Here is a 24162-nt window from a genome sequence, read left to right as displayed (position 1 = left end):
TCTCTGTCAATTCTAGTGTTTATATCTTTCTGTGGTCTTTGATAGAATTGAAGGCAGACAGTTACAATTATAGTTTTCCTTAGTTATGATAAAAGATAAGCTACATATAGAACTTTGGACTCACAAGGATGGGATAGAGATATTTTCTTTAAATCTTCCTGAACATTGCTGAATGTTGATGGACAAAATATTGTAACGATGTTCTTGCTTGATAGCTGTTCTGTTATATATAATTTGACTATGTTAATGTTAAGACCTTTCTTTTCATTTAGACAGAAAAGAGGAGATGATGGGGAAGTCCTGTGTACATGTCAATAAATCACTGTTGGCCAATAGGGAAGCAAATTAGGTGGGACTAGGAGTCCAGGAGGACTCTGAGTAGGAGAAACACAGGGCGTCAATTTGTAACCGCCATAGGGATAAGAAGCCCGGAAACTTTCCTCCAGTAAGAGAAATACTTAGATTGGCAGTTATGGGGTAAATACTTAAGTCAGAGATAGCCAGTAAGAAACAAGCAAGGCCAACAGCTTCATAATTAATACAGTGTCTTGTGTGTTATTTGGGGACTACAATGCAGCAGAGCCCAGGTGACTGGTGGGGAAAAACCAAAGTGGCTGGCAAGGAAAAGGTTCTCTCTCCACAATAGTCCAGGGTCATTTTTTTGTTTTTTGGAATTAAAATAACATTATTTTCCCCCTTTTTTTCCTTCCTTCCAACCCTACCTTGTACCTCTCCATTAATCTCTCTTAAATTCATGACCTCTGGCTACTTTTAAAAATATGTGCTCTTGTGGGATATTTTGATTGCACTCTGACACTCCTGAGACTGCCAATAAACTTTACTTCGAATCAGAAGGCAGAGTTAGTGACTAGTTGACTAAAATTAGAGTTTTTGGAGGACTGAAGACATATAGAGAGACACAAAAAGTACTAGGAAAAGGTGTAGAAAGTAGTCAGGTTCTTAGCTCAATATCTGACTTCCAAGTTTTATTGATAAAGAATAATTAGATAAACACTTTAATATATTACACACACACACGTGTGTGTGTGCGCGTGTGTGTGTGTATGTGTGTGTGTATGTGTGTGTGTGTGTGTATTCTTAAATACATAAATACTAAATCTCCGTGCATATATACTTGTATATATCTGACTTCAGGGCTGACCTGCATAGTGGTTAAGCAACTATGAGACTTTTCCCTGGGGAGGACTATTTTCTCCTGTACTCATCATTTCTTATTTGCCTCGTTGCCTAGAGTAATCTATGGCTATGAGGGGAGAATTGTCAACCCAGGTTGGCAAATGTCATGTAAACTATGCATGTGTAAGCATACGTATAACATACATAAATTTAGGTAGGTAGATAGTAATATGATTCCTTATGACTTTTCAGACATCTTTACTGTTGTTTTATCCTCCCTGTCCTAGTTATTCTTACCCCTCCCAGTTAATCACTCCCTGCTTTTCTCATTTAAATTTATTTTACTTATTTCTTCCTCCCTGTCTATTACTCCATCCTCACAGTCCCCTTCTGCCTTTCTGATTATCCTAAGTTGTATTCTCATCTCTGCAGTTTTGGAGTTTGAATCCACAGATGAGAGAACATGTGTGTGTGTAAAGCTCATCAATGAATCACAGATAAGCAGGAGGCACTAGGTCCCTAATTTTACCAACTAGCCCTGCTTGTCTTGTGTCTGTTTACTTTATCTTGGGATTGAAAAGTTATAGTCTTCTCCACTGCTAAGCCCATATACAAGAAAAGGGTCTGAGATCTCCAGCTCCAGAAGAATGGGGGAGTTTGAGATAGGGACTATTCTAGATCAAGTGAAGAGACTATGTCCTTCTAAAGAATTCAGCAAAAGAGGAATTAAGAGTGGATGGAAATATTACTAAGAATATAAAAACCACTGTTCTGTCAAATCAGCATTTTTGCCATTGTTTTTACAGTGACACCTAATTTTGAAAAGCTGTAAAAGAAACCACGTATTTTCACTATTCTGTGTTTCCAGCACTCTTATTATGAAGTAAGAATTCTTGTTTCTCAAACAATGAAAAATCCTTGAAATTAGAATATTAGGGATAATAATATTTGGGTTAGCAGGATGGCTCAGTGATTAAAAGCTCTAGTTTCCAAGTCTGACAATCACCTGCCAATCTGAGTTTACCCCTTAGGATCCATATGGTAGAAGGAAAAAGCCAACTCCAAACAGTTGTCTTTTGACCTACACTGTTGTACCATCATATGCATACCTCCTCCAGACAAGAAAATCAAAATATAAAAAAATTAAAAATTCATAATGATGATGAAATAAACAAATTTTGAGAAACTGAGTATATGAAGTAACGATTGGATGAACCATGTAAACAAATTAGAAACATAAAACAAACATTTAGGCAAGAAGATATCAAACATACCAAAAATATGGAAAATGCATCATATTCTTATACTTTTTCATAAGTACAAGAGAAATATACATTGATATCAGGAAACACTTTCACAAAAGGAGAATGATCATCATTACTTCATTTAAAGAAAAAAAGAAAATTTCTATTCATAGAGTTAACAAATAGCTTATTATTAAAACAATAGGTAAAAGGACTGCTGTAAAAGAAGGACATGGAAATCATAATCAAGACAAAGAAAGGAAGGGGATGAAACACTAAAAAGGATATCATGGATGCTCAACATGTTCAATTATTTTATCATTTGAACAATAAATATGAGTTAGTTTTAACTATTAAACTTCTTCTAGATTTGAAAATAACAAGGAAAAATAGTAAAATTGATAAAAGAAAAAATGACAGAAAATTAAAAACATCATATATGCCTTATTAGATTAGAATTCTAAAACAGTAAAACATTCATATGTATGCATACCATTCACTGACTATGTGAGCATGTCTCCAGACTTCTTGCATGCATCATAAAGAAACTGCCTCAACAAGACTATTTAATTAAAAAGAAAGCAGCATGTGTGCTTATGTGTTATATATATACACACTTGATATGTATTAACACAATAATCAAGGTCATTAGACTGAAATAATGTAATACTAAGTATCTGCTTGCAGTTACCACTTGACTTGGGATAGTTACATGGGGAAGCAGCCTTTTAACACTGCCTTTATCTCATCAGATGATGAACTGTCATCCTAAGCTCTCTCGAGGCAATGCTGCTTCTTAGGCAAAACATTCTAAGATGACAGTGTGCTGGCTTTTGTTTCAGAGCTGTGTTTCTGAGGCAATTTGAATATTTCATTATTTTGTCCTTATTACTTGATGAAATGAGCAGGCATGGGCAAATGCAAGTGATATTATTACTATTAATATAATCAGAACTAAGATGGCTTGCTGAAGAGGGGCTACTGGGAAAATAACAAATTACAAATGTAGAGAGAGAGCAATTCACATCTGACCACCACAAGATAAACCTAAATTTAATAATGAAAGCTCAGCAAGAGAGCTTCTTAGGTTTAACAGGGCAACTGTGTACTCAAGTGTGCCAAAAATGAAAAACATTAAAGATTAGTCCTGAAATGATGGAGGCAGATTCAGAGCAGTGTCTGGGAGAAGTGAGCATAGTAGAGATTACCTGCAAGACTCTTTCAGCTTGTGGGCTGATACTTGAAGGGCCCCTAAAAACAATATGTGCAGGGTTATAGCAGATTAGCCAAACATTTGTTGACAGCAATATCGACAAATAAGTTTAGAATTTTCGTCATTCTTAAAAATATTTCAGAAGTATAAAAATGCATATCACTACAATGACATATATCTAAATGCACTTATCCAAGTTTTAATAACTGTATAAATGTATCCTTTGTATCCATCCACAACACTTTCATCCTCTCCCCTGAACATACATACTGTGACTATTCTCTTCTCTACCCTGCTAGGACAAAACTTTCGTTCAGGAGCTCTTCTCAACATAGGTCACTTGGCATTAGGGGTACTCATAAGAAACTGAGAAGAGTATATGGCTTTGACATCCACTCTTTTCTTCACAGTTGAATTATTCTGGTGGAATTCTTTCTCTTGTTGAACTATTGACTAACTAACGTATCCAAACACAAGGAATACATAAAAATATCATATTTGCAAAAATAAATATACTTGAGTGGGTCCAAAATTATACAATCTATGAACAGAATATTACAATAATATTATTGTCATCAGTTTCAAGACAGGACACAAAATTAATTGTAAATATAAGTGATACTAAGATTGACAATTAATAAATAGGATCTCCTGAAACTAAGAAGCTTCTAAGGCAAAGGACACAATCAGCAAGACAAATAGGCAACTCACAGATTGGGAAAAGATATTCAATAACCCCACATCTGACAGAGGGCTGATCTCAAGAAGCAAGTCTCCAAAACACCATAGGATCCAATTAAAAATTGGGGTATAGAACTAAATAGAGAATCCTCAGTAGATGAGTCTAAAATGGCTGAGAGACATTTAAGAAAGAGCTCAAAATTCCTAGCCATCTGGTAAATGCAAATCAAAACAACTCTGATATACCATCTTATTCCTATTAGAATGGTGAAAATTAAAAACTCCAATGACATTTTATGCTAGAGAGGATGTGGAGAAAGAGGAACATTCATTCACTGCTGTTGTGATTCCTGAATCAGACAGCCACTTTGGAAATCAGTATGGAGATTGCTCAGGAAAATGGGAATCAGTCTAACACCAAGACCCAGCAATTCCACTCTTAGACATACACCCAAAAGATGCACATTCACACAACAAGGATGTTTGTTCCACTATGTTCATAGCATCATTATTTTTAATAGCCAGAACCTGGAAACAACCTAGAAGTCCCTCAGCTGAAGGGTGGATAGGGAAAATGTGATGCATTTAAACAGTGGAGTACTATTCAGCAGAAAAAAACAATGGAATCTTGATATTTGCAGGCAAATGGATGGCACTAGAAGAAACCTTCCTGAGTGAGGTAACCCAATCACAAAAAGAGAAACATGGTATATAGTCACTCATATATGGATTTTAGACATGAATTAGGGGAGTGCCAGAATACAATCCCATTCCCAGTGTCTGGGAAACAGAATCTTCATCCAGTGACTGATGGAAGCAGAGGCAGACACCCACAGCTAAATACTGATCTGAACTTCTGGAATCCAGTGACATAAAGGGAGAACTGATGAGGAAAGGGCTTAAGTCTGGGTTGGTTTAACCCACAGAAACAGTTGACCTGAACAAGGGGGGAGCTCTTAGACCCCAGACTGATGGCTGGGTGGACAGCATGCATCTGATCCAGACCCCCTGAATGTGGGTGTCAGTGAGGAGGCCTAGGTAATCTGTGGGGCCTTGGGTAGTATTTATCGCTGGCTTACAAATGGACTTTGGCTACCCATACCACAATGAGGGATGGTCTCTCCTCCTGGACTCTTGGTGGAGGGCCTAGGCCCCGCCCAGGATGAAATGATAGACTCTGGAGATACTCCATGGAGGGCCGCACCCTCCCTGGGGATCAGAGTGGATTGGGTGGGGAATTGGAAGGCCTGGTGAGGAGGGTAGGGGAGAAGGGGAGGGAGAGGGAGCTAGAATTGACATGTAAAGCAAGCTTGTCTCTAACTTAAATAAAAAAAGAAGAGAAAAAAATAAGATGGTGTTAGACTGAATATATGTTGGGTGTGTAAGTGAATAACCACCATAACTACAACAAACACCTTTCTCTCCTTTTATTTTCTGCATGAAAACTTCTGTGACATCACAAAATTATAACAGTATAAAACATCTAGTCAGAATCCTGGAATGACCCACTTTAAATGGAACTTCACCTATATTCTATCACCCACCACAGACAAAATATTTAAAGTCAGATTAACCAAGGCAATTTAAACATAGAAAAGAAAAGAAACAAATCAAAAAACCGGACAAACTGGAGAATTCAATGAAATTTTCCCCAGGACAGGATGCAACATTCACCTCCCTTATTGCCCAGTTCTTTTGATAAATAATTCAAGTACACCTTTCCTACTATGTAGCTACTGTCTCAGGAAGGTAGATAACATATGGACTACAAAAGGCTGAGCAGTCTAACAAATTAATCAGACAAGTTGGGTGAAAGGACCAAGAACATAATGGAAGCAACTTTTCACTCCACTAATTGACCATTGGGAGTACCAGTTTTCTGTGAATCAGATTTAGTTCTGAGAAAATCAGAGAAAGAAATAAAAAAAACAGAGGACAGTGTGAAACACAGAGAGAGAGAGAGAGAGAGAGAGAGAGAGAGAGAGAGAGAGAGAGAGAGAGAGAGAGAGAGAGAAGGAAAGAGAGAGAGAGGGAAGGAGGGAGGGAAAGAGAGAGAGGGAGGGAGAGAGAGGGAGGGAGAAGGAGGGAAAGAGAGAGAGGGAGGAGGGAAGGGGGAAAGAGGGGGGGGAGAGAGAGAAGGGAGAAAGTATGTAATGGAATTCTTAAAATGCAAATGCAAATTTCTGTAATGAGAAATATCTTCTTTTAATGTGGCCTCATCCATACGTTAGGATCCCAAAGAGAATTGGTTGAATGGTGATCAGTTGTTTTATATGGAAATATACCAATGTGTAGTGTAAAGCCTTCAAAGACTGAGAAACTGTCAATGCCAAAATGTTGCCAGAGTGACAAGACACACAATCCATCACCCACATACCAAGAATTAGCCTAAAAGGAGACAGCAACAAGCAGTCCTGGAAACTAAAATTCAATGTTAGAAGTGAAGTCTTCAGTGTTTAGCTGTGGGTGTCTGCCTCTGCTTTCATCAGTCACTGGACTGAACTGAACTACTGGAAACCCATTGCAGAGAGGAAGGAGTAATGAGCAAAGGAGTCATGACCCGGTGGGTGAAACCCTCAGAAACAGCTGACCTGAACAAGGGGGAGCTCATGGACCCCAGACTGATGGCAGAGAAGCCAGCATGGGACTGATCCATAACCCCTGAATGTGGTGTCAGTGAGGAGGCCTTGACAATCTTTGGGGCCACAGGTACTAACTAGGTCAGTATTTATCCCTGGCATTTGAATGAACTTTGGGAGCCCATTCCTCATGAAGGGATACTCTCTCATCCTGTACACATGGAGGAGGGCCTAGGCCCAGCCCTGAATGATGTAACAGACTTTGGAGATCCCCCACAAAAAGTCTCACCCTCCCTGGAGAGTCCAGTGGGGATTGGATGGGGGTTGGGGGCTTGGTAATGAGTGGGAGTGGGGGAGGGGGAGGTAGAGGGAGCTGGGATTGATATGTGAAGCAAGCTTGTTTCAAATTTTAATAAATAAATTAAAAATTTTAAAAAGAAGCAAAGTTGTCAAGACAAGAAACTCAAGTGTAAACGTGAATACATATCCAAGAAAGCAGAAGTAAGTAGATAGCTGAAGGAAGTCAGGAGAAAAAAATGTTATTAAAATCTGAAGACTGCATGCTTGGCATCTTGAGAGTTCAACATAAAAATAAAAATACATAAAAATGAAAACCTATTTCGAAAGAATTTTCTGGTGCCAGGTTCAACTTCAAAATTATTATAAAACTCACCATTGTCAAAATTTTGACCTCTTGGGTAGAACAATCCTATGAAAAACTCCAGAAACAGGAGAAACACTGTCACTTACAAAAGGTCAGCCAATCAAATGCATGGGCCATCTCAATTGGGAAGACATGTTGTGTAAAAGGGGCCCTAGCTATCTAGCTTCTATTTTACAACTATATATGAATCTACAGTGGTATCAATTATGTCCTCATTTTAGAAATAAGTATATAGACTACTCCAAAACTTAGATACCAAAGTAAATAAGTTAATGCATTGCTAATAGTAACACAATGTGATTGTAAAATTGAACAGCATTTCAAGTCTATGATTGCATGCCAATTTCATCCTTGCTCCCCATGTTATGCCCAGGTTGCCTTATGGATAAGGAAAAATCAAGAACAGCTGTGTTCAGAGACAAGCACAATAACTGGAAACTTTTTTCTATTCTGGGTTCTTGATGGGTAGAAACAAAGGAAGGAAGGAAGGAGTAAGAGAGGGAGGGAGAGAGGAAGGGAGGGAAGAGAAGGAAAAGAGGAAATGAAGGAAGAAGGGAAAGAGGGAGGGAAGGAAGGAGGGAAGGAAAGAAGGTAGGATAGAGGACAGGAAGGAAGGAAGGATGGAAGGAAGGAAAAAGGGAAGGAAGGAGGGAGGAAAGGAAGGTCTTCCCGAAAGCAGTCAGAAGTTTATTCTTGAATCCCTGAACATCAACACTCTATTAAGTTTTCAGTGCCTTCCAATATTTTTGAGGAATAAACCTTCAATTTGTTCTAGATGTTTAACAATACAGATAAAAATCATTTATGTAAATATCTATACAGAAGAGGATTACCTTGTTTAAAAGCCACATAACAAGTTCACTGAAAACTAAAACCACACAGGAAAGTAAGTGGTCCAGGCCTCAAAATGTAAAAAAAAAACAAAAAAAAACAGAAGTATTTCTCCCCATAGTCATGAAGAAACAGAAAGCTGAAGATAAAATGAGTAATTTTCATTTGAGAAAAAATTGAAACAATAAAAAGTAAAACCGATGGAAATGTAAAACAACCAAAATGATGATTCAAAACCTCATCAACTAGCAGCTGAATCAGAACTAGATAAAGAGTAACAGGTTTCATGTATGGTGGTAAATTATATACACTCTAGTCAGGCAGTGGTGGTGTGGGTCTCAGAGTTCAAGGCCAGCCTGTTCTTTGGAGAGAGTTTCAGAACAACCAGTACTACACAGAGAAATCCTGTCTCACAAGCCAAAACAACAACAAAAAACCAAATGCACACACACACACACACACACACAGATACACAGGGCAGGGGAAGAGGAGGAGAGAGGGGGGAGAGTCCAGAGGGACAAGGAAACACAAATATAAATGAGAAGAAAATTCATGAGACAAGATGAAAATTCTAATGCATTTTGAGTAGGAATTAAAAGGTATTCGTGGGAGACCTATGATACCTAAAGTCTTAATAAGCCTGCTTAGAACTCATCAATAAGACAAATGATCAGGTTAGTCCAAGAGATGTAGACATGGTGGGTCTCACCAATAATCACAGCAGTCAGGTGGCTGATGATGGGGCATCACCATAAATTCATGGCCAGCCTGGGCAGCAGAATGAGTTTCAGACATCCTAGTCTACTTACTGTGATTAAGCTTCATAAAAGCAAAACAAAAGTGTTAACAAAAAATGTTGAAACAAAATGTCCAATATAACATTTAAATCTACTGATACCTGGTTGAAGCACAGGGACACTCCTTGAAGAGACTCCTAAAGACAAACAGGTGAAAGACACCACAAATGTAAACAAACAAAACACAATTGCAAGTTCTTTGCCATGACAAGACAGTATACTTCACCAGTGAAGACAGGAAGCAATTAGACTAATATGTTCAAGTTTGTGAAGACTTTGACTCTTGATCCACAATCATTATTAAGAATGAGATCTGAGAGTTCTGATCTTACAGAATGTAGTTCAAAGCCCTGAGTCATACAATTTAGTCAATGCCATGAATTCTGTACATATTCTACACTATGACAAACTATATTGTCAATTAAGTGGCACAATGGCTTTGTTGTTGGAGCTGTTCTCTGGAATCTTAAAGCAGTTACAGTAAATTATTTGTATCATTATTATTGTCTATACAATACATAGCATTAGTATATAATTGATATTATTCATAGACATTAATGGGTTAGAGGTCATTCTGCTGTTAGAAGCAACTTGTAGTGAGAACTTGTGGCATCTTCCTTCAGCCCAGGTCAAACTCAAAGTCCCTTCTCTTGCTGTATTATTTCTTTGTGATGATAGTAAGAAACATGAGAAAGAACTGAGAAAACCTCTCAAGTACTTTCTATTGATGTTGCTGTTTTACTAAAGCTTAAGCAAAGAGAGCATTTAGTGTCTAGAACTGAACATAATATTCAGAGAGAGAATCAAAATTGAGATGGAAGAGACCTTGAGGCAGGTGTCTTATGTGCGACTTGTTAAAATATCAATAAATTCACCAAGCTAACCCTAGCCATTCTCACAATATATGGAATCCTCAGAATTACCTAGATGCCTTCTTCTTTTTCTTTAGGAAACCCTCCATTCACCATGAGCAATCATTACTCTGACAATTTCACTTCATCAAATCATTTTACCAAATTTTTAATTTCACATAAATCGAATAACACATTATATGTTCATTTTGTAAGACATTTCAACCAGCATGCATTTGAAATTACTTTAATATTCCTTCCTGTTTCTAAGTAGTACCCCACGTTGCCCATTCCCATTTGCTGGTGGACCTAGTTACATGTATTTAGCCTTTTTCATTTCTCCCACTTTTCCAGCCAGAAATGTTTAGTGAAGAAGTGGGCTTCTTTTGGTTCATTTTTGTAGGACTTTCATATGATGTGTTTTTTAGACAGGGTTTCACTGGGCAATCAAGGCTGTCTCAAACTCAAGAACATTCTGAGTAATAGGCATATATCACGGCATCTTGCCCATTCCAGGCCATTATTTACCAGAAAGTCCATGAAGTGAACTATCTGGAGGAAGCAAGGAACCAGGAGCTCTAAGCTGCAGGGGGCCAGAAAAATCTTCCATTCTCACTGTATGTGTATTTCCATGCTCTATTTCTTCCGTTGTCTATAAATTCCAAATATATCATCAATTATTAAGAGACATTCATTCATAATATTTACACCATTTAACTGACATAATCATAATAGCATTAAAATATATGTATGCTTGATGTTAATTTGTTAGAAATAAGATTTTCTCTAAGTACCCTTAATAGCTTAAATTATCAATATATCCACTAGGTGGCGTTATGTAGATTTTTATTACAGCTTAAAGTAATTACAATGATTTTAACATAAAGCTCCTTGATGTGTAGGAAACTCCATATGTGGTCTATGAGAACATAGTCTAATAATGAATATGTTGAAAACTCTTTAAAATTAACTTTCCACATTGTTTGACAATCTATGGTTTGTCACAACATTCCTTTAATTATCACATTTACTTTGTTATCACAGGTGAAAAAAATCTCATTATTAAAAAAGTCTTGCCAAAGAGTTTTCAGAGATTATTAAAAAATGATATTTGAACGAGGCATATAAACAACTATCTATCATAATGGTACAGGTTCCAGATGATAATTAAATGTGTTAGAGTTACTATTATCATTTGAGGCACATGGATTTTGTCATCCCTGTTGAACTGTTTGGAAGGGGGTATCACGTGAAAAATTAAAATGTCATACAAGACAGTGAACACAAACAGAAGTACCAATAGTTCAGGATTGTGCAGCTGAGAAGTACTGTTATCTTGTCTTGGGATAACAAGGTTTTCCTCACTAAAGCAATAATACAAGACTCAACAGACTGTGTTCTGTCAGAACCTGCCTAGTGTACTCATTATGGATAGACAGCGAAAAAATATTCATAGCTTTCAAGAATAAGAAAGATAAGGAGATGATCGTGTAGTCCACTGACCCCACAGACCTGAGAATTTATCAGGACTTTCTTCTTTATTCTTTATGTGGGTAGGCCCCACAAGATAAAGACAGAAGCCAGTATACAGACAACAGGAGTGAGAACAGGATGACAATGATCTTTTTCTAAGTAGCCATGAAATCTAAGTACATTACATAATCCCTTTGAACATCAAGCCTCTCATTTAAAATCTCTACTCATGAGGTACTCATTATGATTACATATTATATAAGACTAATAATTCTCTTAGTGGTTGTGCAATGAACATTGCTAAAACAAGGACTATGTATCCTGTGTTGATGGTATGCAGGCTAGGTTCTAGATACTTATCAATCACCAAAGCTTCTTCTTTTCCTCTTGCATTTCTGTAATACTATGCTATGAAGCTCAGGCCAGACTCCATGAACAGGGACTGATCCATACAGTGTGAAACATCAACAGATGAAGGGAACAAGTGAGGAGATGGCTAATTGAGTCCAGTAATGGTCATCATACACATTGGCCATGGTGAAGCTACTGATGGAGAGCAAGAATTAGCCCAGTCAGCCCCAGAGAGTGCAATAGAGATAGCTGAAGTCAGCAACAGAATGTATCAACAGACCAGTGTGTGTGTCTTTATACACACAAATTTGGAGTAGTTTTAAAAATGGCGTTACTTTGCTGCCTGCATCTAAGAGTCTAGGCTAACACATCCAGATGAATTGAAAGTTTACCACACATACAAATTGTACAGAACATGCTGTTCTCAAAGCACCAGGATGCTGTAAGAAATCCAGAACTGAATGGTTGGAAATAAGACTAAATCAGAAGTCATAAGGTAAGCATAATCCTGCTAATCAAACCTGACAAGATAATGTCAGTACAACAGAAACAAAAATCATAACATGCCAGTCTCACTTAGGAGTGCACCATCAAAAAATCCCAAGCAAAACATCATTAATTTAGACAAAATTTGATTTATTCTTAGAAATAAATAGATATTTGAAATTAGGCAATGGGTTAATATGAAATCTCACCTCAAAAGGTAAAAAATATGGATATCTGATACTTTTGATATAGTTCAATAGAAAATATTGATACTTATAAACTGTAACATTGCTTAAAAACAAGTTTATCAAAGGTCAAACATAACCTAACATAGAAGATAACTGAAGTACAAGTGAATAGCATACTTAATGGCAGCATTTCCCAAATCATGTTTTGTCAAATTTAGCAACACTTCATTTGAAAATGGTAGTTTAATTCATTTATTTTTACATTTTGTTTTATGTATTACCAGTGTGTGTGTGTGTGTGTGTGTGTGTGTGTGTGTGTGTGTGTGTATGAGTGTGGGTACCTGTTTGTCACAGTTCCTATGGAGGTCAAATAACAACTTTCTGGAGTTGTTTCTCCCTTTTACTGTGGACTTTGGAATCAAAGTCAGATTATCAGGCTTAAACAACTATCACATTTACACATTTACCATATCATTGCTCACAAATGATTGTTTTACAAAATAACAATACAATGGTCTCTTTATATTCTTTATATAAAACTATGTCTTTTGGTTTCTTAAAAAGGATGTGGCATTAGCAGTTCTGAGCTCTAGTATTTCTTCCTACTTCCTTCCTTTCAGTACTGTTCAGTTTTATGTGACATTTCTAAATGCAGATATTGAAACAAATAGTAAAATCATTCCACTAACTTCAGCACAAGATAAAAATGTAATTTTATACCTTCATTATTATGATTTTCACATTAATTTAGAAAATTGTAAAGTCAGATAATATTAAAACCAAATTCTCATCACCAAATGGAAACACACAAAAACCCAAGTATGAGGTCATTTAGGATAAAATGAAAACTGTAAGAAATGGATAACATGACTGCAAAGGCTGAGTGTAGGCTAGGAATTTTAAAATACTATGAAACTATAATAAATAGCGAAAAGAAAGTTGAGACAGAATTGAACAGCCATACACATTAAACCTGTTAAATAATTAAACATGTAGAGAACCGTGGGTCAAATAACAAATAACAAATAAAACCAATTTATTAAATTGTTGTGAAATAATTTAAGTAGGAGCTCTGGATTCTGTCTGCACAAAGATAACCTTCATATGAATTTTAAGACCCAAAAGACTGAATAAATAGAAGAGCTAGAGAAACAGTTGGTGAAATATTTGTTCTTGCTTAACATAACCCTGGCATAGAATCTATAGAAATGAAAAGCATTATGAATAAAGCTATAAAAAGAATAAAATTTTATAAGTCATAAAGAAAATAATACCATTTTAATATTGGCAAAGTGTAGAGAATGCATTCTCTCACAGTGCACATTGTCATGCATAACTATAAATCCAAACACTAACACCATCAATAACAATTTGAAAACCACTTAACCTTAATAGAATTCAGAAAATTACAAATGAAAATAAATGCTTTACTTTCATCAAATTGAGAAAGACACACATAACAGCACGTAACACTGGCTAAGATATACTACACAAAGTACATTGACTTTTTCAAAAGAATAGTGTGGCATAATTTTAAAGCAGCAAAGTCATCAATATACATCAAGAGCCAAAATTACCCAGGCTTGGTGGTGCACATCTATCATTCAAACACTAAGGGAATCAATGCAGGAAGATCAGAAGTTCATCATCGTTAGCTGCATGATGAGCTTTAGGACAACTTGAGTGTATGAGACCCTCCAAATAAATAAAATCCTAGCTTATTATTTGAACCTGCTTTTCAACTTCTGATTTTATCACAAGACTATGTTTATGAATAACAGAAAATACAGTCAAGATTGTTTTATGAAGAGCCCCAATCCACTGGCTCACTCTATAGTCAATTCAGCTGAGCACTCTCCAGATTTTATGATTTTGAATGATCATGCAGTCTTTACACCTTTTATAACCTGACTTATTTCTCTGACAATAATGGTCTGCATACTATGGAAATTCATGAAGATGATCTCCAGAAGCTAAAAATAAATCTGTCATATCACTCAGCTATAGCACTCCTTGGCCTATGCTCCAAGGACTTGGTATCATACTCCACAGACACTTGCTCATCCATGCCACTAGGAAATGGAAATAACCTTAATGTTCTACAACCAACAAATGGATAATAAAAATGTCCTACATACACAGAATGGAATACTATTAAGTGGTAAGGAAAAACAAAATCATGAGCTTTGCAGGTAAATGGATGGAATCAGAAAGACTCATATTGAGTGAAGTGACACAGACTCAAAGACAAATATTGCATGGTCTCCTTTATTGGAGACTCCTACCTCCAAATCTTCAGAAGTATGGCGTCTTGGGGAACAACTGAGAGAAATAGCAAGGCACACATGATCTGATAGTAGAACTGATGGGCAAACAAGGTGTACATTAGGGAACAGAAGAGAATTTAATTCAGGAGAAGGTAGAAGGAGGAAAAAGGGGATATCAGGATGAAATTGATATGATAGGAGAAATGGGAAATGGGGATCATTAAGGAAAGGGGAAGTAGGTAAGTAAAACAGAAAGAGGTAGGTAGGTAGGTTGTTTAAAATAAGGGATGGCTGAAAATTGCCTACAGATTAGTACATATTGTTACAAATGACTCAAGTTCTTTCTCTTTTAAAGTATGAGTACCAGTCTATTGTGTATTTTAACCTCATTTTCTGTGTTCATTTATGTGTTTTCGCATAGACTGAATCATTATTCTGATTCTTGTGAATCATTCTGCAGTGAATACTGAAATGAAATTATGTCTCTGGAAGGCTCATTCATTTTGTTTCAATATATAACCAGTAGGTAGTTTGCTGGGGTATACGGCCACTCTTCTTTCAAATTTTAGTATTTTGTATTGTTATTTATATGGCTGTGCAAATTTACATTCTGAACAAAATATGTCAATGTTCTGTCTTCTGCACATAATTGACAAAACTTGCTATTTATTATCATTGATAAAATACATTGCAAGTGGTTAAATCATATCTCACATTGATTTTAACTGCATCTTATTGGTTATTATTTTTTGATGCTTCTATTAACCATTGAATCCTTGACATTTTGTTACTAACCTATATGAATCTTTCATACACATATACTACCCTGCTGCCAGATGTCTATTGTGAAAATTTTTCTCTCATTCTTAAATTATCCTTTTATTATTGTTTTCAAGGGCATGAAGTAATCCCAATGTACCTATTGTCATTCTTCTATCTTGTTTCCTTTTCTCCAGTGAAGATTTTTTTCCTATGTGGGTAGTTGTTCAAGATTTTTCTGTGAAAGGCCAAGAACGAAGATGTTATTTTACCTTTCCAGTTACACCAATCTCCATTAATTAATTTAAGAGCTAATAGATTTGATTTTCTTGGTGGTATTTTCAGAGTGTTTTTTTGCTATTGTTAATTTTGATGGGGGCTTGATGAATAGATCAGGCTGGACTTAAACTATTATTTTTGTAGCCTCCTGAGTGTTGGGATAATTACCTGCACCACCACACCTGGCAAGACTCTCTCTAATGAATGCTTCATCCTCTGTGGTACACCTTTCTGATAGTCCCAAAACTATTTTGATTAATTTTCATTACTTAAATTATAATTAAACTGTGGAGAGAATACATTGATATCCTTACTTTATTATTTTAGCAGTATTTGAAAACTGTATTTAAATATTCATTGTTAAAGAGCAATATATTTTTGTCAATAATAATGTCACTTTGAAATGCTAGTATTTTTATTTTTAATATTAGAAAGCAAAGGTCAAAGAGGTTTACTAATCACACAATCTGAAGATGCAAATTGTGATTTCAAGTCTACTTTGTCTTACTCCAAGGTCCATGCTCTAATTACTATGGCATATTTTTTTAAACATAAACATAGGTTTTACAGTGTTTATCAGCCATGGATCCTAACAGAAATTAAAGAAATGTGGTCCAAAATTCACAAGGTCAGATATTTTTTATTACTTTAATTTTAAGTAGCTTGCTTCACATGTCAATCCCAGTTCCCTCTCCCTCCCTCCTCCCTCAGCCCCCCACAATCCCCCCAGCCTCCCACCCTATCCCCACTTCCTTCCACATAATGGATATCCAGAGTCTGCCATTTCACTCAGGGCAGGGTCCCCTAAGAGTCCAGGCTGAGAGAGCATCCTTCTTTGTGTTAGTGATACACGAAGTCCGTTTGTATGCCAGTGATAAACACTGATCTACTGCCCAGGGCCCCATAGGTTGCCCAGGCCTCCTCACTGACTCTCACACTCAGGGGTCTGGATCAGTCCCATACTGGCCTACCAGCTGTCGGTCTGGGGTCCAAGAGCTCCCCCTTGTTCAGATCATCTGTCTCTGCTGGTTTTGCCAGCCCTTTCTTTACCAATTTGCTCATCGCTCTTCTCTCTCTTGTCACCGGGTTCCATGGGTTCAATTCAGTGTTTAACTGTGGGTGTTTGCCTCTGCTTCCATCAGTCACTGGATGAAGGTTCTATGATGGTGTGTAGTGTAGACGTCAAGTTCATTATCAGGAATGGGCATTTAAGGTGGTCTCTCCACAATTGCTTAGCTTGCCAGTTGGTGTCATCCCTTTAGATCACTAGAGGTCTCACTGGTGCCAGATCTGTCTTCAAACCTATGACTCCCTCAATTATGGTATTTCTCATCCTGTTCTCCCCATATTCTACCCCCCACTCAAGCTTCCTCTTCCCCCATGACCTACTCTCTCTTCCTATTCTCCCTCTCTCTTCTTCCCAGCTCCCACTCCCCCCTCACCCCTCGCCAAGTTCCCAATCTGCTCAGAAGATGTTTATGGCATATTTCTTTATGATAGTATTACTTATAATAGAAAAAAGTTAGAATGGGTGATAATGTAAATAATTTATTGTATACTTAAAAATAATTAAACAATGCCCTTTAATCATCATTAAACAATACAAATTACCACAGAAATCATACCACAATTCCATTTTAGACACGATCACTGCTAATCAACAAACACTGTTGTGAGATTTTATTGGAGGTAAATTATAAGAAGAATTTTGAGTTCAGCTATTATTAAAGATTACATCTATCTATTAGAAATTAAACATGTTTCCTAGTGTTTAACAACTATGGTGTAATGGAAAAACAAACTCACAGACATAGGACAAAATAGATTCTGCTGTTGATTCAGCTGCTATTGTCTAGCTGTTCTGCCCAAGGGTAAAGAAGGCCAACCACAAGCTGCTTCTCCATTGCTTGTTCTGGCTCCAGACACCCAAGCGAAAGAGACTGCGAAATTTTATTCAGTCATGTATTCAGAGAAACCAGGCCCATAGAGCTAGTCACTCTAAATATCATTGGCTAAATGGATAAGGCTCCTGAAACATTTCCCCCTTGTTTTCTAATTAAGACGGTTCTAATCCTAAGATAAAGTTACATATACAGTAAGAACAACTATCAAGTACTATCCAGAAGAAAAGGTAATAACATAAACAAAAATGAAACTACAACCAACAAGAACATCATCAAGTAAAATACACATTGTAAATGTCCAAACCTTAGGTAACTGGCAAATTACAGAGATTATTTCAATAGCTGTCCTATCCTGAAGAGTCTAACTCATGCACCTAATATGCTCTTAGCTAAGATATTGAAGGATTATAACTTCAATGTATAAGTATGAGCTCCCACAACAGTTAGGACTATCATTGTGGAGGACTGTGATGGTCCCCATTATCTTGGGTTACTTCCAAGCATTTTGACCCTGAATCTAAACAATGTGATCATATCCTCAATGTTACTTCAAGGTTCATAATGACAATAATAAAAACAAAAAAGTAACTCTGTGAGAATGCTAGTAAGTTCTACACTCTGGTGGAATCTGTTTCCCTAGAAATGGGAAAATATGTATTCACCACACCTGCATCTGAATTTCAATGTGAATAATCTGGGGGAAATAATACATTTTAATAATAAGAATAATTAATTGCAGTTATTTGAATGAAAATGTCTCCATAATGTCAAGTATTCTGGTATTTGTCCTCCAGCTGGTAGTTCTGGGAAGGATTAGGAATTGAGTGATGACAGAGTTTCTGTCCTGTCTAGTCCCAAAGGTGTTCAGTCACAAATAAGCACACAGAGGCTTCTATTCATTATAAAATGTTTGACCAATGGCTCAGACTTCTTATTGGCTACCTCTCTCTTAATTATTAACCCATTTCTATTAAACTATGTATTGCCCTGAGGCTGTGGCTTACCTGAAATGCCCGACATGTTATTCCTTCAGCTGCTACATGGTATCTCCCTGGACACTCTTTCTTCGCTTTTCCCTTCCCAGAATTCTCCTAGTCTGTTACCCCACCTATACTTACTGCCTGGCTAATGGTCAATGAGCATTTATTCTCAGCGAATAAGAAAAAGTTATATTCAGAGAATACAGAAAGACATCCCCCAACAGTGTGTCTTTGTTGGAAAAAGGTATGCCACTATGGGTAGGCTTTGTGCTTTCAAAACCCTATGTGATTCCAAGGTAGCTCGTCTCATATTCTATACCCTCCCCTGCTTCTCTGCCTCCTACTTGAGGAGAAGCATGTAAGCTCTCAGCTACTGTTTAAGTGCCTACCTCCTGCCATGTTTCCAGCCATGATGGTCATGGACTCACCCTCTAAAACTGCAATCCCCCAATAAACTCTTATTCTATTAGTTGCCTCCGACATGGTGTCTTATAACAGCTATTGAAAAGTAACTAAAACAGAAATTTGTACCAGGGAGTGAACAATTTCTGTGACTGTTGTGACCATTCTGTTTTTGAAGGAATATAAAAGACTTTGGGACTTTGTACTATAAAAGCAATTGAATACAATTATAAGCTGGCATCAGAGTGTGTTGAGGTTAGCAGGAGCTTGGAACATTAGTACTGAATGTAATGTGAACTATGTAGGGACAGCTCAACAGATTTTAAAGAGAACAGTATTAACAACTGGGTTAGAGACCATTCTTTTGATATTTTGGAAAAAAAAGTGACCACCTTTTCCCTTATCATAAGACTCAGCCTGAGGGTAAACTGAAGAGTTTTTGACTAATTACTTTGGCAAAGGAGATGTCAAGACAGCCTAATGTTGACTCTGTTGGTTGTTTGGTTACTACTAATCACTTTTATGTAGGTCTACAATGAAAAAGAGCAAACAGGGAAAAATTACAAATTATGTAGCTTGTGGAGAAAAAAAATCACTAGGAAATATAATGTTGGAACCAAGCTTTTGCTGAGGGGAGAGGCCTGATGCAAACTGGAATAAAAGGGAATAATAGGGACACTGCCTTCATGGAAAGCTTATTCACATAACTTGTGAAGAATCAACAAATCAAAGCTTATGCAAATGCCATTCACAAGCTTCCTTTGCCTTGCATTGTATTTTTCCAACATTATATCCCAAAATGCCTTGCTCTAATTAAAGAATATTTATAGTATCTTGGAAATCTACATATGAACTATGTCAAGGAGTGGGTTGTGGGCTTTAGGATTCTAACTTTAAAATACCAGTAACATTTCTATTCCTAGATGTGATATTATCTGTAGAAAACCAAACATGTTCCTTTACAAGTAGTGACATTTTTATAGAAAATTATTTCTTCTTTAAGTATATGGATGTGTGTGGGTATGGTAGTGGTGTGTCTGAGTGAGAAGTTAGGGTTGCCAGAGTCCCTGGAGCTGGAATTGCAGCACGTGTGAGCTGCCCAATTCCCCAACTTGGTTTGCTGTAAGCTCAGTATGTGCTCCTAGCTCTGGGCCACCCCTCCAGCCACTACCAGTCATGTGTTCCTGAATGAGCCATACTTGTAAGGTGCATATGTGGCTTGCTTAGTTGATTTCATCAAAACTTAAGCATACGATAATTGTTCAGTCAGTATTTCTGGGAGTATTTTTGACAATTTTTATCTGGTGATTCTTTAACATTTCTACATTTCCCTTTCTGGAAACATGAAGAAATAAAAAAAACTTTTAAAATAAAATTTTATTGACTAAAATAGGAAAGTAAAATATAGCAAATGAAGAGGAGATGAAGAATCAAAAGTAAAAGGCATTAGGAAAAATAAAGCAATTAAAAATATTGTCATATGCTGTATCGGAACTTGCAGAGAGTGTGACAGTCCAAGGCTACTGAACCCACTAAGGAAGCACTGTTTGCAAAGTAATGCAATTTAGTTTTCACTCCATTAACAGCTGACTAACAATGAATGAAACACTCTGAAGAATGAATTTGGAAGTAGAGTTTAGTAATCAAAGAAAACTCACAGTCAAGTCAATTATTAATATTAATATTAATAATCACTATTGTCTTTCTAAGTGATTAGTCATAATTGCTAAAGGGTCCACATAAATTACTCTAATTGGCATTGTTCTTATCCAGACAAGCTCAGTGTTTCTATGGTTGCCTGGAAACAGAGCAAAGGAAAGACTACCAAAGGGCTGAGCTGTTCAAGTGTCCCACTGAAGAAATAAGTAAACTCATGGAAGAGAGGGGTCTCTTAGTTTAGCTGTTTTCTTAATAGCAAACCAGTGGGAGACTTAAGAATGATTTTTATTTGGGTTAGCTGACTTCAATACATATTAAAAAATGTCTTTCCTGGTTTGATTTTTCTTTTATTTCTCTTCCTTTTTTTTCCTACAGAACCAGAATTGCTCATTTGTCAACAGAGGAACTTAGCCATCAGAGATGTGAGCTGAGGACAGGAAGATGCACTTTCTAATCTGCACTCTATGAACAGCATCCCAGGTTTATCTTCTGCAGACTCAGTAGTGAGGGAGAGAAAAATCTCAGTGAATCTTAGACCCAATTTTACTGAGAACAGAAATACAGCCTATGAAAGCAGAAGGGAAAGAAGAGATCACGAAGAATATGTTGCTCCAATCCTCAGCATAGAGCATACCACAGTCCTTCTTGAAGGATCTCACTCCTGGAAGCATGAACTGAGCCATGAGGCCATCTTCAGTTTGATTACATTTCCTATTGCACTACTTTCCCAATCAGGAAAGCTTAATTACACAATAGAAAATAGCACAATGTAGCCACATGTCTGTTTCCAGCTGGTTACATATCTTGGGAAACTCAAGTTCTGTGAGAGACTCACACTTTTTATCCATTACCTGTGAAAATCATTTCTATCTCAGGCAGTTCTTGTATGAATTAAATGAGACAATGTATATGAATTGAACTGTAGTGTATAAATGGCTTTTGGGTGGCAGTCTGCCAGGAGTCATTTGCAGTCTTCAGTGATTTGCTTCTTGTGCCCAGATCAGAAGACCAATACCCTTTCTTAGCCTCAAGAATTCAAGTAATGCATAGCAGATGTGGGAGGGATTGAAGTGAAGAAAGTTTTGTGGGAGCATCAATAAATTTTAATTAATCTAGCAATGCCCCTGGACTCTGTGGGTACCAGTTATGTACACTGTGAAAAGACATGCATGCAGACAAAAACCCTACACACTAAAACATTAAAAGAAACACAGATTTGCAGATTTACTGAGCTCAAGGATTTTTTTCCTTTTGAATTCATGTATGCATCCGTATATATATATATACATATATATGCATACATAGCAGGCTGTACTAATAGGTGTATGTGCATATGCGTTTAGCATCTATAATAAAAGGAAAAGAGGCCATTATTTTGAGAGAGTGAGGGGACATGGGAGGTATTCCAGGAAGAAGAGAGAAGGGACAATGTATATAATTATATTTTATTTAATAGTTAAACAATTAAAAAATAAATTCCTTTCTTTGTACAATCTTCAATCTGTATCCCCATCCTCCTGTTCCAATCCTAGCTTGGGAACAAGTATACCTATAATAATATCTTGCTACTACTGTCATGAATATTGAAGCTCCTTATCTCTAGTTTGGAATTCTCCCTTTGGTCAGTGCTTACCATTCATGGTACTTGCTAGCTTTTCTCTAGTCTGTATTATCATAAATTTTAATATGTAAAATATATGCTATTATTTAAATTCAAGAAAACATATTCATTAAATATTATTTTCTTTACTTAGTTCATCAAACAACACAGTGGAACAATTAGTGAAATGGAATGATCAACCCATCACAGTCCTTCAATAAATCATAAAACACATACTGTTAAAAATAACTTTATAAATAATAATGTTGAGATTTCTTTGAATATATTGATAATGTATTGAGCTAATGGTAGCTTGAGAACATGATAATCTATTGGATATTAGAGATTCAAACATGATGATATTTTCAAAAAGCTTCCTTGGTGTTTTGCCAAAGCTAGCTATGCCCTAGCAGATATTTATATATCGTTAACTTCAAGAGAGAGAAACATGAAGATAGTTTTACATGGTAATAATCTAGGTCATGTGTTTTTGTACAGATAAATTTTACTACAAAACTTATCAGAATATATATCCAGTTTTAGTTCTCCCTGGGTCATAATTTAGCACTTCAACATTCTCTTTTATATACTTATCAACTTAAGCCATGAGGCTCTAGGACAACTTCAAAATATTTTATTCAGGGCCAAATCTATAGTGTCACACATCTTCCTTCTTCCCTTAAAGATCCCAGAGCTTCTTGCTACTACAATTAAAAAAAAAAAAAGAAAAAGATTGTGAAGTGTGAGAGTATAATTTTAAAGTCTGGCTTTCCCATTCTGTCATGAATGAGAAGGTAAGTTATTTAACCTCTATGATCATTTAGTTTTAATACATAAAAAAGGAGACAAAGATATGTGGTTGGATATGCCATTTTCTCATATATTGGTACCCTGTATAGGATCTTCGTTTGGAAACTCCTGGACACATGGTCTTAAAAATGAAGAACAGCTGTCTCAAACAAACCAAAACCAAAACCAAAAATAAAAACCAAACAGAGAAACAAAAAACAAGGAACAGATTGTGACCTGAATAACCAATCAGAAAGTGTTTCCATCCTATGACTCAAAATTTAGGGTTACTCAGCCAAATCACAGGAAAACAGTTTGGAAAGAAAGAGAGAGGGAGGGAGGGAGGGAGGGAGGGAGGGAGGGAGAGAGAGAGAGAGAGAGAGAGAGAGAGAGAGAGAGAGAGTGAGAGAGAGAGAGAGAGAGAGAGAGAGAGAGAGAGAGGAGTTGGAGGAAGGGTGTTCTTTACAGGTCTGCAGGTCTAAGAGTGGTCCCAGGAGAACTCACCTCAGGGAGCAAGTCATTGGATGTGAATCTGCAGTGCTTTAATGTCTTGGGGCTTTGGGGAAACTTTTCTATGAGAAGGTAAAAATTAGCTACTCTCTTCACACTCAGTCCTCAATAAAGATTATGTCCTAAATTAAAGCAGTTAATATCTTCTGCAGCAATTAAGCCCGAGCTGTTTACCACTCCACGAACGAGTTACAATAGACCCGAGGACTCAGGGCCTCGGTGAGGGAAGCTTTCCATTTGTGGCTCTTAGGATTTAATTAACTTTAAACAGCCAAGTGGATTTGAGGTCAGGAAGGGAGAGCACAGTGTCTTGGGAAAAGCTAAGCTAAAGTGGATAGAAACTTCACAGATGAGGATGGAGACTGGCCTTTGACTCCGGAGTCTACAATGACTGTTTAAATGAGAGTAATCTTGGCAATGGCCACACTTCTCTGCATCCTGTCATGAGAACAGCCAAATGAAGAAAAGAACACTGCATAGGAGTACCACCTGGGCTGGCACACAGCACCCGAATTTTA

At 36.8% G+C, this 24162-nt stretch overlaps 1 protein-coding gene across 4 annotated transcripts in view; it reads right to left on the bottom strand.

Moving 5' to 3' along the window:
• Positions 1-24162, bottom strand: part of Lingo2 (leucine rich repeat and Ig domain containing 2) — a 1146222-nt gene that overhangs the window by 715401 nt on the left and 406659 nt on the right. The window lies entirely within an intron of this gene.

The sequence above is a fragment of the Mesocricetus auratus genome, unplaced genomic scaffold, assembly GCF_017639785.1.
Source record: "Mesocricetus auratus isolate SY011 unplaced genomic scaffold, BCM_Maur_2.0 Super-Scaffold_6730, whole genome shotgun sequence".
Classification (NCBI taxonomy): domain Eukaryota; kingdom Metazoa; phylum Chordata; class Mammalia; order Rodentia; family Cricetidae; genus Mesocricetus; species Mesocricetus auratus.
This window is presented reverse-complemented; position numbering and strand designations above follow the sequence as displayed.